Consider the following 8,755-nt stretch of genomic DNA (forward strand, 5'->3'; position numbering starts at 1 on the left):
TGCTGAGCGCCAGACTGCGGTTTGAATCCCGCTCAAGCTCGCTAGTTTCTTTGGTCGCTGTAACCTCACCATCCTTGTGAGCTAAGGATGGGGGGTTGGGGGGGGGGTGGAACCTAAAATCTATCTGCTGAGTCATCAGCAGCCATTGCCTAACCCTCTTTGGTCTTAGCTTTGGGTGGAGAGCGGGCTTGGGCGCTGATTATATGCATATATATAGTCACTCTCTAGGGCATTGTCCTGCTTGATAGGGCAATGTCACTGTCTCTTTCCTCTGCCATCATGAGTGACCTTTAAACCTTTAAATGCCTTTTCTGTCTGTATCTAGAGCCATTTGACAGATGTTGGAATGAGATTCAGTTTTCAAAATGAATTCATTGATTTTCTTACCTTAATTTAGACTTTATATATATATATATATATATATATATATATATATATATATATATATATATATATATATATATATATATATATATACACATATGTATATGTATATATATATACATATACATATGTGTATATATATATATATATATATATATATATATATATATATATATATATATATATATATATATATATATATATATATATATATATATATATATATATATATATATATTTCATATATATATATATATATATATATATATATATATATATATATGTATATGTATATATATATATATATATATATATATATATATATATATATATATATATATATATATATATATATATATACACACATATACACATATGTATATATATATATATATATATATATATATATATATATATATATATATATATATATATATACATATATATATATATATATATGTATATACATTATATAAATCTAAATGTATATATATATATATATATATATATATATATATATATATATACATATATATACCAAAGAAAAGGGTAATCAAGTTTCTATTAACCCAATATATTGGTTTTATTTTCCCTTATCAACAAAATTAGAAACCTTACTACTGAATAGAATTAAAAAAAAATCTTAGGAAATAATATTCACTGATAAAGTATATCGAAAACGGAGCCCTTCAGTAACTGCTAAATTCGCTGCATCTTTTTCAATTTATCCTTATATTTTCCCTCTCATGAGAAGACTTCCTGTGGATTATTTCCAGTCTAAACACACTCATATTTCCTTCACAATTTTCTCAAATTTTATTGCATAAAACACTAACTTAAAATAAGTTTGATGGAGCATATTCATTATTTCTTTCAAAGATAATTTTTTTTTCTTTTTGCACACATTCTCCATCTCCTTCAAGCATGCAAATTATGCAGTAATTTGCAAGAGGATACTGCAGTATCTCGAAATAGACGAGAACAAAAAAGAACTTGAACAAAAAGGGAAAATAAAAATTACTCACCAAACTAATTGGTCTCCTCGGCCCCAAATCCCATAATCTAACTCAACTAACTGGATGAAAAACAAGAGAAAAAAGTCAGTCACAGACGTTGCCCCATCAAGCGGGTCAATGCCCTAGAGACTGACCATATATACATAATATGATAAGCGCCCAAGGCTCCCCCCCTTCAAGTTAGGGCCTATGAGGGCCAGGCAATGGCTGCTAATGACATAGCAGACAGACCTATAAGCTCCCCCCTCCCACCCTTAGCTCACAAAGATGGTGAGATTGTAGCGACCAAAGAAACGAACGAGTATTTCTTGTTGTGTCAGCAGAATTAGCAGTGACAGCAGTAGTCATGGTTTCAATACCTCTCCTTATAAGACTTCTGCGATTGTTCTGTCGTGTTCAGTGACTGGGACTCTTCTATTGTAGCATTAACCAGGGTCTACAGAGTCCTTGGTGTCAACTTGACCTTAGAATGGTCACGAAATGTGCTACTGTTTGCTAAGTCTTCTTGTGTTTATTCAGACTCTCATTTGACTGTAGTTGCGTTTCGTCCTCATCTTAATCACTGGTTTTCAGTTATCTATTTCTCTGTTTCATGTTAATTTATTTTTCTTTTCATCTACTTTCATTCTATAATAGAAACTAAACTTTTATTTTGATATATCGGTTTTTTTATTTTTTAATATTGCCATACAAAAAAATATTTTAAATGTTGAATATGTTCGAATCTAAACAGGGACCCAATTTGAAAATGGGTAAAAGCTGAAGATACTCCCGGAGGCAATTAAAGGTTTAAAGGTCACTCATGAATGGTTGGGGTTCTCTTGCTTGAGGGTACACTCGGACACACTATTCTATCTTATTTCTTCCACTTGTTTTCTTAAAGTTTTCATAGTTTATATGGGAAATATTTATCTTGATGTTGTCACTGTTCTTAAAATATTTTATTTTTCCTTGTTTCCTTTCCTTACTGAGCTATTTTCCCTGTTGGGGCCCCTGGGCTTATAGCATCCTGCTTTTCCAACTAGGGCTGCAGCTTAGCAAATAATAATAATAATAATAATAATAATAATATAAATAAATAAATAAATGACAAGTATAACATTCATATAAAAGGTCAGATGTGGTAAGAATAACACAAAAAATTAACTAAATTTCCGATAATTCCATTGCCATTGAGAGGTAGGATGGCTGGTAAAATAAAATTAAAATACATACCATAGTTAAAATATATAAACAATTATAATATGCTGAGAACGTTCGGCATGTGGATTTTGTTCCCACTTAGTAATGACTATGAGAGAGAGAGAGAGAGAGAGAGAGAGAGAGAGAGAGAGAGAGAGAGAGAGAGAGAGAGAGAGAGAGAGAGAGAGAGAGAGAGTCCAGTTTTTCCGATGTTTTCCACGAAGGAAAACCAACTTTATAAGTAGCTTTGATGATATACACTAAAACAACTTGAAACTACGGGAATCTCGGGAAACATAATACGCTTTATTTATCATATAAAAAATCGTCCACACTAATCTATTCTTTTTACATTTTATAATTTGCAAGTTAAAGTTCGTAACAAATACTTCCAGACACTACCAAAATGATAAGCATTTTCCAACATTTTTTTATGGTGGGCTACGCTATCTTGACTTCTTTATCACATCAGGAAACCAACGTGGAAAATAGAACTAGTTTTGTTATATTTTAACACAACCCGACACCTTCATTTGACTACTATACTGGTAATGAACTTTTTCATTATTTTTCGTTACCTTGCGGAAGCATTATTCCATTTCCATTTTAAAATGCATACTACTAGGGATTGCATAATCTAGTAGGTGCAAACACTGTGGCAAACATTTTTCCTAAACTGTTAACGTATCAGAAATTGTAAAATTCTAACCCTACTTCTTTGTCTGCATCTTTTCCCACCTCTATGTCGGGTCGATGTTTCTGGCCAGGGAGTATGGTTAGAATTTTACAATTTCTGATACGTTAACAGTTAGGGAAAAACGTTTACCACAGTGTTTGCACCAACTAGATTATGTAATCCCTAGTATGAATTCTAAACTAGAATAAGCTTTCTAAAAGATAACGAAAAATAACTAAAAAGTTAATTATCAGTATAGTTGTCAAATGAAGGTGTCAGGTTGTGTTGAAATATAACAAAACTAGTTTTATTTTCCACGTTGATTTCCTTATGAGATAAAGAAGTCAGGATAGCGTAGCTCACAATAAATCATTTTTTAAATGATAGATAAGATGTGTTTATTATACATCCAAGAAGGTAATGTATAGAGAAAAAAAAAGGCTTGTTTTACCATTATATATCGTTTCCCCAGTATGTTTTCCCCACCCAAAACCCCGAGTTCCCACTGGGGGTCCCCCATTATCGTAGGATATATATATATATATATATATATATATATATATATATATATATATATATATATATATATATATATATATATATATATATATATATATATATTCTGAAACTATTCATTTGCGACGGGAACGAGTGTTATTTTCGAATAGAGCGGAATGTTTTCTATAGAAAAAAATAGTTTTTTTCCTAGGTTACATTGCCCTGTAATACAGTAAAACAATACCAATTAAGGTTTGTTAATTTTAAGATGTATGCCCATCGCACCAGTCCATTGCTGATTAATCATTTAAAATTTTAAACTATTATTTTTTAGCAAGCCAGAATAGGTAGGATTGTTGTATATATAAACTCCCTTAGAGCAGCAAGATTTCTCTAAAGAATTTAGTACAAAATCCTGCCTCCTCTGCACTCCTTGCAACAATATATTGCCCTGTCCTGAAGTCCCAATATGGCACCCCCAATGGATTACCGCGCGCATCATGGCCATCACTTGTTTGGCAAGGTGAAGACAGGTAATCGCCCTCGACCCTAGTGTCGGTCCCATTCGTTTAGAAGCTGCCCTGGCCAACTGACTTGTCTGGTCAGTTAATCCGTGCACTTTTGGCTCACCCCCACCCCTCTCTCCCAAGACTCGACTCACACAAGACTGCTGCCGGTCGGAGAGATTGAGAAGAAGAGTTCCCTGGTATACCATAGTTGCAACCAAAGCGAGGATTCTTGGGGTGAGCCAGTCCAGAGTGCAAAGTGCAAAGTGCCAACTAGTGCGACGAAAAGGTCAACAGCTATCACGGGTATAGGACTATCTTCAAAGGAGTGCAGGTACTACATCAATAGCCATAGTTATTCCCCCATTTTTTAGCTTAGACTAATTTTAACTTGATAGGGAACCTGGCTAATTACAACATTCGGACTGTGTGCGGTGGGACTGTGTGTATATATTTTTCTTAGATATTAATTTTTGGTTTGAGACTAGCACAGTCTCTGGGTCACATGGGCCACGTGTCCGACCCCATTTTGATTATTGTAGACCACGTGTCTAACCCATCATTTTTATTATTTTGAATTGCTTTTAATTTACATTCCTTTTTATGATTCCATTTTTGTGTTGTTAAGATGTCCGTTTCTTTTAATGTAAATTTGTGAATAAATCAATATCAGGTTAATTAAACCTCCTTCGTATTTTTGCTCCCTCATTTATTTAATGTGTAAACTGGGAATATTTGAACACGGGACAGAATACCCAATATTTGAAGAGTAAACCTAAGTAATCTATAGGTGGTAACAGCGAGGAACTTTGTACTAATATATTTGCTTCGAAGGTAAAGATCCTTATCTTTAAACTTTTAAACATTACTTTACATCACTGCTCCCATTTTGATTTTGTCTAATTACATTAACGTAAAATACCTGTCCAGCATTTTGCTAGGGTAGCTGGGACGGAGTCGGAACAGAGCCTAAGAGTGAGATGACTATAGACCTGACAAAGCTAGAGTAGGCCATAAATTACTTATATTTCCCGTGTGGAGTTCTCCGGCCTCTGGACAGTAAATCTCCCTTTTTTTTTATCTAAGAGTGAAGGTTAGTGAACTGTGGTAGTAAAGTCATTAACAGGGTGTTTGTGCTAGAGAGTAAGTGCTCATTATCCTCCCCTGTTGATCTTTGTGTAACGACCATTAGGGAGGCTTTCCCAGACTAAGTTCCCACTGAAACGTTTCAATAAAAATTCTCCACATGTATACATATATACATATATATTCATATATATAATGTATATATACATACATATATATATATATATATATATATATATATATATATATATATATATATATATATGGAGAATTTTTATTTTAATTAAATGTTTGAGTGGGAACTTAGTCCGGGAAAGGCTCCCTGAGGCAGTTATGCAAAGATCAACAGGGGAGGATAATGAGCACTTACACTCGTGGCACAAACACCCTGTTAATGACTTTACTGCCACAGTTTACTAACCTTCACTCTTAAATACAAAAGAGAGAAATTTCACTGTCCAGAGGCCGGAGAACTCCACACATGAAAAGAAAAGTAATTTATTGACCTACTCTAGCTTTGTCAGGTCTATAGTCATCTCACTCTTAGGCTCTGTTTCGACTCCGTCCCAGTGACCCCAGAGAGATGCTGGACAGGTATCTTATGTTAATGCAATTAGAGACAATAAAAAAATGGGAGCAGTGGAGTATAAAAGTATAAAGTAAAGTTAAATGGGGATCTTCACCTTCAAAGCACTAAGTTAAAGAGCGTACACTCGCTGATACAAACTTACCTATATTTACAGTGGGTTACACTCAACATCTTGGGTACTTCTGACCCGTCCCATAGTATAAATTGGTAAAATTCATATAATGGGGTTAAACATACTAAAGTTTGTAATCTATTCCAAATTATTTATTGCAGCAAAAAGGAATGAGAGTAACTCAATGATTTAAACACATAGCAAAATAAAAAATTAGAAAGAATATCAGTAACTCAATTATAATTTATTCATATGGCAAAATGAATAAGTGAAACGAGAATCAGTTTACAACACAAAATATTGAAAATATTAAACGGAATTAACTCGTGGGATTAACCCTCAAACAGAATAAATAGAATCAAAATATTCTGATAAACAATTTGTGCAGTAGGCTGCTGTGAGGTCCCAACATGTGGTCAGTAACCTGAAGCAATTACCAATACCAAAAATTATAAGTACATTAATTTCCATGCATGCAGCCCGAATGATGTAATGCCAGAATAATACCCAAACTTAACTTATGAGACAAATAGAAACTCATCAAAAGGGGGAATGGCCATTAGTTGAACTCACAAGATTTTATATGTTGTGGGCGCCCGTGTCCTGAAAGTGGCGGTCTTCAGTTTTGTTTCACTAGGCCTACAGCACCTATTTTGTGGAGTCAATGGCCCCCTCCAACTAGCCCCCATACTGGAACAGACGTTCTGTGGAATTAGCTGCTTTTCAGTAACACTGGTTATCTGCTTGACCTCATCCTACGTAATCTTGGTTAGTTATTGTGTAAGGGTACAGGCTAGTGATGGAGAGTGGGAGCACGAGGTTGGCCTTTGAGCCTGGCTTTGCAGCTCCGCTTAGTACCGTGGCCTGTAAGTTTGTGAGGTCGAGTTCAGGTCAGGTGCGTCCTCCTTCCTTCCCCCCCAAAAAAGCGTATCTTGATGCGTAAGCCTATGGTCTTGAGGTGCCAACTCGCATTTAGGACAGGCTTGAAATACTTGTGACTTGTGAGTTTTAAGCAATACACTTATTTAGAATACAAGGAGAAATCTTGCAACTCCAGGGGACAAAGATAATCCTAATTCTAAACATCTGGCATACAAAATAAAAAATGAAACTAAAATGTAATTTAGCAAGTCGGGCTTACGTGTGTGGACAACCATACCTCCTAGACTAGCAGACTTGAGTTGTAATTAAGAGATTTAAAATACCTAAATACTTAAAGTAAAATAATGAATACAAAAACACAGAAGTATTAATCTTGAGACACTTGCTTAAGAAAGAATCATTGCTCACATTTTTCCCTGCCATGACGTCACGAACAATAACAAAATCTACGTATAAACTATGAAGAAGAAGAGTAGAGATAGAAATTCTTCACACCCTGGGGATAAAGGGAGGAAAAAAGAGAAGGGTTAGTGTAGACAAATGTAATGTGGGTTAGGTGTTAGTATATGAGATGAGTATACTAAATGAATAAAGAATGAATGTGATTCGTTGCGCTATGCTATGTTAGCAATTGGCCTTAAGTTGAACCGCAACCGCGTACCAGATGAGTGCGAAGTACAATTTATAAGCGAGAGTCAAACAAAAGTGGTACGATTATAAGCGGAAGTAAAACAGAGTTAACTGTGACTTAGTACAAAAAGGTAACTACAACTGCAAGATAAGAGCGGAGGGAAGGACAAATCAAAACTTCAGCAGCCCTTCACATGGATGCTCGGGCAACCAAGGTTGATGAAGACTATGTAAAACTACTACAAGATCTCCTGGAATAGAGCTCATGCACGTTCAGCAGAGGCCCGTGTAGGCCTGTCGTGGCAGGGCGCCGCGATGACTACAGGAGACATAGCTTCGGCTGTGGTCCCAACATTTCTCTTGGCTAGTTGGTCTCTAGGAGGCCGGTCGAGATTTTCGAGAGGAGAGGTGTTAGGAGGTTCCTCCTCACTTGGTTCGGATGGTGTTTGGCCATTTTCGTTAACCTCCAATGGTATGAGTCGGTTGACTGGGCGTACATACTCTCCATTTGCGGAGCGGAACTTGACTGTTCTGATGTGTCCATCTCGACCTGGGTATACTTCGAGTATATGGGTCAAAGGGTACTCCTCTCGATTGACCTCGTCCAGAATCAACAAGCATAGATCTCCAACCCTGGGGATGTTTGGGTGCAGGCGACTAGACTTCTGGTGTCGTTCTTGAAGGGAACTGACATAGTCGTACTTCCACCTCTTCAGGAATGTTTGCAGCATGTTGGTCAGTTTCTGGTAATCTTTGCGGAGGATGTCCCCCTCTCGAAAAGCAGGAACAGTCAAGTCAGCCTGGTGGACTTGAGGTGCCAATGAGAGGGTTCGACCATAGAGTAGGTGGCTTGGGGTCAAAGGCGTATCAGTGGGGTCATCCGTATCCAGATAATTTGAGGCCGATCATTCACCACGCATTTGACTTCTCGGACTAAGGACACAAACTCATCATAGGTAGGATGGCAACGGTAAGTGGCTTTGCGCAAGTTGAGTTTGGTAAACCCAATCAAGCGCTCGTAAAACCCTCCTTGCCATGGGGCTCGAGGAGTGATGAACTTCCAAGTGAGGTTGTGGGCCCATTTGAACCTGTTGATAACAGGGTGTTGCATGAGTTCTGTCAAGAGTGTCTGACCAGCTTGAAAGGTTGAGGCATTGTCGGACACAAGGCACTGGGGCATCCCAAATCGGGCAG

The sequence above is a fragment of the Palaemon carinicauda genome, chromosome 9 (assembly GCF_036898095.1).
Source record: "Palaemon carinicauda isolate YSFRI2023 chromosome 9, ASM3689809v2, whole genome shotgun sequence".
In the NCBI taxonomy this organism is placed as follows: domain Eukaryota; kingdom Metazoa; phylum Arthropoda; class Malacostraca; order Decapoda; family Palaemonidae; genus Palaemon; species Palaemon carinicauda.